We start from the raw sequence: 10,003 nt of genomic DNA, 5'->3' as shown, positions 1-10,003 counted from the left end.
TGGGGTATTAAAGTCTCCCACTATTATTGTGTTATTGTTAATTTCTCCTTTCATACTTGTTAGGATTTGTCTTACATACTGCGGTGCTCCCATGTTGGGTGGATATATATTTATAATTGTTATATCTTCTTCTTGGATTGATCCTTTGATCATTATGTAGTGACCTTCTTTGTCTCTTTTCACAGCCTTTGTTTTAAAGTCTAATTTATCTGATACGAGTATTGTGACTCCTGCTTTCTTTTGGTTCCAATTTGCATGGAAAATCTTTTTCCAGCCCTTCACTTTCAGTCTGTATGTGTCCCCTGTTTTGAGGTGGGTCTCTTGTAGACAACATATGTAGGGGTCTTGTTTTTGTATCCATTCAGCCAGTCTTTGTCTTTTGGTTGGGGCATTCAACCCATTTACATTTAAGGTAATTACTAATAAGTATGATCCCGTTGCCATTTACTTTATTGTTTTGGGTTCGAGTTTATACACCATTTTTGTGTTTCTTGTCTAGAGAATATCCTTTAGTATTTGTTGGAGAACTGGTTTGGTGGTGCAGAATTCTCTCAGCTTTTGCTTGTCTGAAAAGCTTTTGATTTCTCCTTCATACTTGAATGAGATCCTTGCTGGGTACAATAATCTGGGCTGTAGGTTATTTTCTTTCATCATTTTAAGTATGTCTTGCCATTCCCTCCTGACTTGAAGAGTTTCTATTGAAAGATCAGCTGTTATCCTTATGGGAATTCCCTTGTGTGTTATTTGTTGTTTTTCCCTTGCTGCTTTTAATATTTGTTCTTTGTGTTTGATCTTTGTTAATTTGATTAATATGTGTCTTGGGGTGTTTCTCCTTGGGTTTATCCTGTTTGGGACTCTCTGGGTTTCTTGGACTTGGGTGATTATTTCCTTCCCCATTTTAGGGAAGTTTTCAACTATTATCTCCTCAAGTATTTTCTCATGGTCTTTCTTTTTGTCTTCTTCTTCTGGAACCCCTATGATTCGAATGTTGTAGCGTTTAATATTGTCCTGGAGGTCTCTGAGATTGTCCTCATTTCTTTTAATTCGTTTTTCTTTTTTCCTCTCTGATTCATTTATTTCTACCATTCTATCTTCTAATTCACTAATCCTATCTTCTGCCTCTGTTATTCTACTATTTGTTGGCTCCAGAGTGTTTTTAATTTCATTTATTGCATTATTCATTATATATTGACTCTTTTTTATTTCTTCTAGGTCCTTGTTAAACCTTTCTTGCATCTTCTCAATCCTTGTCTCCAGGCTATTTATCTGTGATTCCATTTTAATTTCAAGATTTTGGATCAATTTCACTATCATTATTTGGAATTCTTTATCAGGTAGATTCCCTATCTCTTCCTCTTTTGTTTGGTTTGGTGGGCATTTATCCTGTTCCTTTATCTGCTGGGTATTCCTCTGTCTCTTCATCTTGTTTAAATTGCTGAGTTTGGGAGTCCTTTCTGTATTCTGGCAGTTTGTGGAGTTCTCTTTACTGTGGCGTTTCCTCGCTGTGTGTGGGTATGTAGAGGTGGCTTGTCAAGGTTTCCTGGTTAGGGAAGCTTGTGTCGGTGTTCTGGTGGGTGGAGCTGTATTTCTTCTCTTTGTTCAGTCGCGCTATGGGGAGGGAGGGAGGGATGCTGCAAACAAATGACACTGGCATGCGCTCGCAGTGCCTCAGCCACACTGGGTCTGCCCCCGCTCACGGCGCGTGTAGCCTCCCTGCCCACACTGCTCGGGCTCTAGGTTGTTCCGCCGGGGATTAAATGTATTTTAAAGAAAAATTAAATTTTAAAAAGAAAATATGCTATGTGAAAACTTTAATTTGCAAAATAACCAACCAGACATTCTGAAAATAAGAAAATATAGTCACGGATGTTAAAAAAGCAAATGGTCAGGAAATATAGACAATTTTGATCACAAAATTAAATCAATAGAAAAATATAAATATGAGAAGATAATTCAGAAGGTAACTAGAGAAATGAAGAAGTAAAACATTTGAAGAAAATATAGAAATGTGTATATAATGAAAAGTTAGAAGATGCATTTAATAAAACTCCAGAAGAGGATAATAGAGAAAATGGAGAGAAAAGTTATTCAAAGAGGAATAGTCAAGAATTTCTCAGAATTAAAATCAAATTGAAGATGCACACTGAATCATAATGAGAAATCAGATATATCATGAATACTGATATTATATTAAAAATTACTGGAGAGAAAAAAAATGTTTATCTCCAAAATAATAAGAACCAGACTGATAGTAAGCATTTCATCAGCAATAACGCATACCACGTCACAGCCAGAATAAATGAACTAACATCATAGAATCTATAAAACAATCCTTTAAATTGAGAGCAAATGAAGATATTTGGAAGAAAAGAAAAACTATTTTCTTTTTACTCTTCACAGGCTTTTACTGAAGAACTACTCTAGAAGAAATATGTTACATACAATAAATAATGATGAGCATTAAAAAATATACATATTAGTAAATCTAATAAGCGCTCTATAAATCTATAATCATAATAGCTTGGGAAAGATATAACAGAAGTTAGAAATAGCTTACTAATATATGAGGAAGGGCTGCTTTTGCTGTTTATAAAGATAGAGATATTTATTTAATTTCATTAAGCCACTAAAAGATGCTAAATTGTAAAATAATTAATTTAAAACTTAAAAACAGAAGAAAGCTAGAGGAGAGTGATTAAGTGAATTTTGTTTACTTAGTAGAAGGTAGGAAAGGAACGGGAGAAAGGGAAAAAAAAACATAAAATAGAAAATACAAATTAAAATGACAGTAGTATTTCAAATATATCAAGAATCACAATAGTTAAATGATTGTATGTACCTATCTAGAAAATAGGGATTTTATTATTGGATGAACAAAATCCCATTATCAAATGAGATACAATTTATAAGAAACATAAAAAGTAAGAATACAGAAATGTGGACAGTAAAAGGATGAATAAGAGTATAAGTCAATAATCAAGAGATTGCATAGTAACATATATTGAATATATTGACTAATAAACAGTAAATCCTAAACTGGTATTAAATAAAGATTATAGTTACTTCAAAAATAACAGGAAAATGATAGAAAGATATAATAGTAATGACACAAGTACATGTCTCAACATGAAAATTAAAAACAAATTTTAAAATTTGAGCAGAATTACAAGGAAAAATTCAAATATCTGCAATCATAATTGGATATTTTAGCACATTTCTTTATGAACTGAGACATTAAATAGGTAAAATATTATTAAGAATAGTGATTTGTATATGTATACGTATGGCTGTTTCATGTTGAGGTTTGACAGAAAAACAACAAAATTCTGTAAAGCAATTATCCTTCAATAAAAAATAAATTAATTAAAAAAAGAATAGAAATTTGAATAGAGTAAATGATCAGCATGGTTTATGGATAGGCATGTATCCACATACCCATATATTATATAACATATTTTTTTAAAAAAGAGCATTTACAAACATGGACAATTTTTATAAATGCTTATTTGAAAAATGTATAGATATGAACATATAAAATATGTAAAAATATATTTTATTAAACTTATGCATTTGAAAATAATTGTAAAAATTTCGGGGGATTTTATTAGGAGACAATGCTTGTGGTCAATAAACATGTAAAAAGTTGTTCATTCATCAGAAAGGTGCAAATTTAAATAAAGTACACTGTTCATCAGGTTGGCAAAAATTATCTGACTATCCAAGTAGCTGGCAAGCAGAAAGAGAACTGGAAAACTTATATACTGTCAAAAGAAAATATTGGAGTGGCCACTTTGAAAGAAATTGTTAATATTTGCAAGAGTTGAATATATGCAATGATCTAGTGACTTTGACTTAAACACTCTGGAAAAGTATACATATATATATATACACACACACATATATATGAAAATATACAGATATATATCTAGAAAATATGTATATTCACATTGCAAATGAGAAGATAAACATGCATACTAAAGCATATTACTGAAATAATTTTATAATTTAATATATACCCTTTTACATGCTATTTGATAGAAGTTTATTCTATTCTAACTCTATTTCTTTTCTAAAGTATCCCATTCTATTCTAGCCCATCCATTTTAGTCTCCACTTTACTTCAATCTAATCCATCCCACTTTGGTCACAAGCCATTCATTTGATTTCAAAACACTAAATTGATCATATCCCTTAATTTGAAAATCATCTTGTTAGAAAAATTACAAACACATGCCTAGAATCATCCAAAGGTATCTGCAATAATGACATGTGTGATCAGTTTGAATGTTATTAAGTCAAAGAATGGATAGATAAATAAAATCATACAATGGAATTCTCTGGAAAAGTTAGACTTTCCTGATTTACCTGGACAGTATCTATTTCCTCCTATTATCTTTTTATCCTGTCTGGTTAGTTATCCTTTCCATATTTCAAATGTATCAAAGTTTGAAATGATAAAGTCAGGCAGGGCCAGCTTCAAGGGCATGTGATCAGTATAGTCACAAAAGGTGCAACTCTCAGATGGGCTCCATGCTTGGAGTTTAATGATTTGCAGCAACTGTCTTGAAATTCTAATGATATTACCTTTAAATCAGTGTTTTGGAAGTAAAGTTGGTGTAACAGTGAGAGATATGTGTGTGTGGAGACTCAGCTCCTACATGTCCCTACCTCATACCTTACCCTCACCTTCCCTGGTATATCTTGAATCCCTGTTTCTCCACCTCCTGGTGTCATGGGTCCCACCTGGCCCCCAAATTGACACTATTTTTCCTTTTTAGTTTTTATGCAATTTTAATATCATACTCCATTTATAATTATTACACAATTTTGGCTATATTCCTCATGTTGGGCAATACATCCTTGAGCCTATCTTATACCCAATAGTTTGCACCTTCCATTCCCAGACCCCTTTATTGCCTTGCTCTCCTCACTAGTAAATCTATATCAGGGAGTCTGTTTGCTTTTGTGTTATATTCATTAGTTTGTTGTATCTTCTGGATTCCACACGTGAGTGATATCATACAGTATTTGTTCTTTGTCTGAATCTTAGCATAATGTTCTCCAAGTCCTCCAACATGGAAAAATTTTGTTCTTTTATAATGGCTGAGTGGTATCCCATTATATATACATATATAAAATGTACACAATATAATATATTGTTGTTTAGTCATTCAGTCATGTCCGACTCTTTTGCAAACTCATAGATTGCAGCAAACTAGGATCCTCTGCACATTGAATTTCCCAGGCAAGAATACTGGAGTGGGTTGCTATTTCCTTCTTCAGGGGATCTTCCTGACCCAGGGATCAAATCTGCATCTCCTGCAAGTCTCCTACATTGCAGATATATTCTTTACCATTGAGTCACTAAGGAAGCTCATATATATATATACACATAAAATATACATATTAAATAATATATATTTTATTGTATATATTATACATAAATATATCTATATATATTATACATAAAATATGTATAAATATATATCATATCTACTTTACACATTCATCTGTTGATAGACACAGGTTTCTTCTGTATCTTGCCAATTATAAACAATGCTGCTGAACGTTAGAGTGCATAAATTTTTTTTTGAATTAGTGTTTTTGTTTTTCCCATATATATATATATACACCCAGGAGTAAAATTGCTAGGTCATGCGGTCATTCTATTTCTAGTTTTTTGAGGAAACTCCACAATGTTTTCTGCAGTGGTTGCACCAGTTTACATTCCCACCAACAATGTCCAAGGATTCCCTTTTCTCCACATTGTCAGCAACATTTATTACTTGTGTTCTTTTTGATGATAGCCATTATGATAAGTGTGGGGTGATATCTCATTGTGGTTTTGATTTCCATTTCCTTGATCATTAGTGATGTTGAATGTCTTTTCATGTGCTCATTGGCATCTGAAGATGCTCAGCCTAACCCCTGTCCATTAACTGCAGCCACCCTCTGTCTGAGGTCCAGGTATGGTTGGGGTCAGCTGAGTGCTCTGTGATGTTCTGTGGAAGGATATGGCACAGAATGATTCCTGAACCTCTTGTCCAACGCTGATCCACGTAGGAGTGCAGAGACTGCAATCCTGTAGGGGTTGCCCATCTACAGTGTTGGAGCATCAGGCCTATGAGGAGAGATGCCTAAGAAAGGGAATATCTCCTTTCCTGAAGAAAAGTCATATCAAATATAATACACTAGGCTTCTCAGGTGGCACTAGTGGTAAAGAACCTGCCTGCCAATGCAGGAGATGTAAGAGACAAGGGTTTGATCCTTGGGTCAGAAAAATCCTCTGGAGAAAGGCATGAAACCCACTCCAGTATGCTTTCCTGGAAAATCCCATGGACTGAGGAACCTGGAGGGCTACAGTTCATAGGGATGCACAGAGTCAGACACGACTGAAGGGACTTAGCACGCACACATGCATAATGCACCATGACAAGTAGAGAAAAAGAACACAGACGAAAGACAAAGTCTTACATTTCAGTATACATTATGTGCCCCACCACCCCCTGCTTTTTCAATAAGGGCCTAACAGATTTTGTAGCTAGGCCTGGAATAATTATATGATCATCCTAATAGTATTTTATTCTTCCACAGATCAACGAGAAGCCATTACACCGTTTTCATCAAGTAACTGGCATAATCAGATTTATGTCCTAAAAAGATCACCCTTTAACTTCGGTTCCTCCTGTGATTCTAGGGTCTGTCACCCCCGCCTGAATGCAGTGTGCCGATACAATCACTGCTTGTATAAAACCAAATCACATTGGTTTTCAATTATTATGCACATATTGCAACCCTGTTATAAACCTGAATCACTAGAAGTCATAAAAGGGGGGAAAAAAGAGCAATCGTTTGCCACTTGCCCTGTCTTCTTCCTTCTCTGTGTCCAGTCCCCTCTGGTGTTTCTCTCTGCCTTTGATAGTCATCCATTTGAGCCCCTCTTGTCTAGGTGGAGGGTCCTTTTGCAATACCGCACCTGGCACACTTAAAGTGTACATTGAGGTGATTACCTTTGTTGACTAATTTTGTCAGTTCTCTCATTCTTTCAGCAAATTCAGTTGGGTCACCTTGAGGGTACTTCAGTTTTAATTTAAATACATTTTTTAACTTGCTTGTACTCTCTGACAGCAGCTTCATTGAGTTTGCTCTGTGAAATATTCTGCACATTTATTCTTTCTTTTCCCACCCTAAGATATACTGAGTTCAAAAATAAAACCATGAAATAGTACTGAAAGGTGGCTTCCCGAGGTTATTATATCCCTTCCCTCTTCAGAAGGACTGCAAGGAAATCACGTGTAAGGAAGGAAGACTTTTAAACTATTTTCAGAGATTTCTGGAGAAAGGAGGAGCTTTCCAGGTGGTGCAGTGGTAAAGAACCCACCTCCCAGTGCAGGAGATTCAGGAGACATGGATTCAACCCCTGTGTCAAGAAGGTCCTCTGTAGGAGGAAATGGCAACCCACTCCAGTATTCTTGCCTGGAAAATTCCACGGACAGAGGAATCTGGTGGGCTACAGACCATGGGGTCACAGAGTCAGACATGACTGAGCACACACACACACACACACACACACAACACACAAGAAAGGAGAATTCACAGCCTCCCCCCAAATTCATTTCAGGGTTAAAGAAGCCTGTCAGGGAATTTTTCTTCTATCTAAACTAGATCTAGCTTAATATTCCTTTTAGGACAGGAAAAATACACAGTGTTCACTTCATAGTCAAACTAAGGCTTTCTTTTTTTCTCTGACATGCCCCAAGGTGTTTTAGGACAGTGGTTGGATATGTCAGAGAGAAAATAGGTTTTATGTTATTTGGCCTGAATTTCCATTAGGTACCTATTTGTCTGGACAAACAGGCAGGAGTGCCCATCTTTAAATAATGAGCTCGGAGTTACCTGGGGAATTACTTACCAATGAGTGTTACCTTCAGGACGAGAAAAAATAGCTGATAAAATCATTCCTGAGGGTTATAAAACACCCAGGTGGGTAGTGTGTGCAGCTTCAGCCTGGATAAATCATGCCTCTCTAACGTATTTGGAATTTTTGAAAGAGTTAACGAAATAGTGAAGCTTAGAGAAATAGTGGGTATTAAATATTTAGACATTCAGAAGGGTTTTGCTCAAGAACCTACGCAGAGACATTTAGGATCCATTTCAGCCTTATGAAGGGCCCAAGATGTGAGAGCTAAAATCTTTTCCTATAAAAATTCAGTTAAAACAACAACAAAAAAAGGTTAACAGTGAAAATGAAAGGTAGGAATAAATGATGCAGTTAGCCTGAAGGGAGGTTAATAAGAAAGTGCCCCAGGGAATGATACTGGAACCAGAATTTTTATATATGTTAACACCAATCAATCTGGAAACCCTTCTAAATAATGAGGTTTCAAAATATGTGGGTAACAGTGAACTGTTAAATTAGTCAGGAGTAGGGAACAATTTGAGGAAATCTAGAAGAAACCAACAAAATATAGGTAGGAAAACAATCTTAGGTAAAATCAAGTGAAGACAAGAGAATGGCACTTCATGTTATATGGAATAACTTAAGCTACCTGATGCACTCAGGTAGCTTTGGAATTAACTATAACCTTTTAGAAGAAAGGTCTAACAGTCATTATGAATATCTCAGTAAATGTATCTGCTCACTGAGAAAAGTCTCTGGGAAAAGTCTATAGAAATGCAAGTGAAATGATGAGATATATGTGAGAAATGATGGAAATGGCAAGGATTGTTTTATTTGGCAAGGAGAGAAATAGAGGAAAAGGGAAATGTTGAAACAAAAAGTCTAGTTGAGTACTTTCCTTCACTTTCTTATAATACTGAGTGAGGTTAGATAACACAAAAGCTAAAAATGAGAAGGAGGGAAATGCTTGTGTAATTCATTGTTAACATTAACAGCTCCCTGCATGGAATGTCATTGAGCCAGATACCAACTACTGAGCAATGTATCACCTGGGTTACACATTCACAGGGGTGGGCTGAGATTAAACTTTCTCCACAAGATCCTATTAGAGACAGTATATGAATGCATATTCTAAGAGACGTTTCAGTCGTTCTCATATTTGAATTAATTTATGTCTGTCTGTCTCATCAGGCTGTGAATTCCTAGAAAGCAAGACTTTTTTCTTAAACATCCTTCTGTCCTTTCCCTTTTCCTCTTTGGTAGCTAGTAATATGCTTTCTTCTGCAGGGCACTCAGTAGTACTCAGAGCTTGCATGACTTGAAGGAGTGGGAGGGTCGATCAAAGGAAGGAAAGATTTCATTCCCATAGTCTATTCATCCTCACCACTCTCACCAAATGTTTATTGACTTCAACTATGGCAGCTATCCAGCAGCAATGAACGTTGATGAGAAGACATCAGAGAAAAGAAGGGAAGAAGGTTGGGAAGTTTTAATCATTATTAACAATCTATTGGGTACTAGGCACTTTGCTATGCATTTTCTTGCATCTTCTTCCCTGGTGGCTCAGAGGTTAAAGCGTCTGCCTGGAATGCGGGAGACCCAGGTTCAATCCCTGGGTCAGGAAGATCCCCTGGAGAAGGAAATAGCAACCCACTCCAGTACTCTTGCCTGGAGAATCGCTTGGAGGGAGGAGTCTGGTAGGCTACAGTCCATGGGGTTGCAAAGAGTCAGACACGACTGAGTGACTTCACTTTCACCAATACCTAAAGAACAGTTACCATAGTGACTAGTCAAAATTATTTAGCAGAAGAAATGCTATTTGTAAATTATTTCCCTTCTTTGTCCCAGGCAACTCATGAGAATACAAAAGAGCTCAAAGAGCTGAGCTTTAGTGCCTTTCTTGGAAGTTATCTACCTGAGAAAAACATAGTACAGAATCAATAGGATATATACTGTAAAATATGTATACATGCTCAGTGATAAAGAATCTGCCTGCCAATGCAGGAGACATGGGTTCAATTCCAGGCTTGGGAAGATCCTCTGGAGAAGGAAATAGCAACCCACTCCAATACTCTTGCCTGGGAAATCCCAAGAACAGAAGAA

This window comes from Bos grunniens, chromosome 3, assembly GCF_055505025.1.
Source record: "Bos grunniens cultivar Pamir isolate PY7600 chromosome 3, Bosgru_T2T1.0, whole genome shotgun sequence".
Classification (NCBI taxonomy): domain Eukaryota; kingdom Metazoa; phylum Chordata; class Mammalia; order Artiodactyla; family Bovidae; genus Bos; species Bos grunniens.
The sequence above is the reverse complement of the archived record's forward strand: the minus strand, read 5'-3'. Positions refer to the sequence as shown.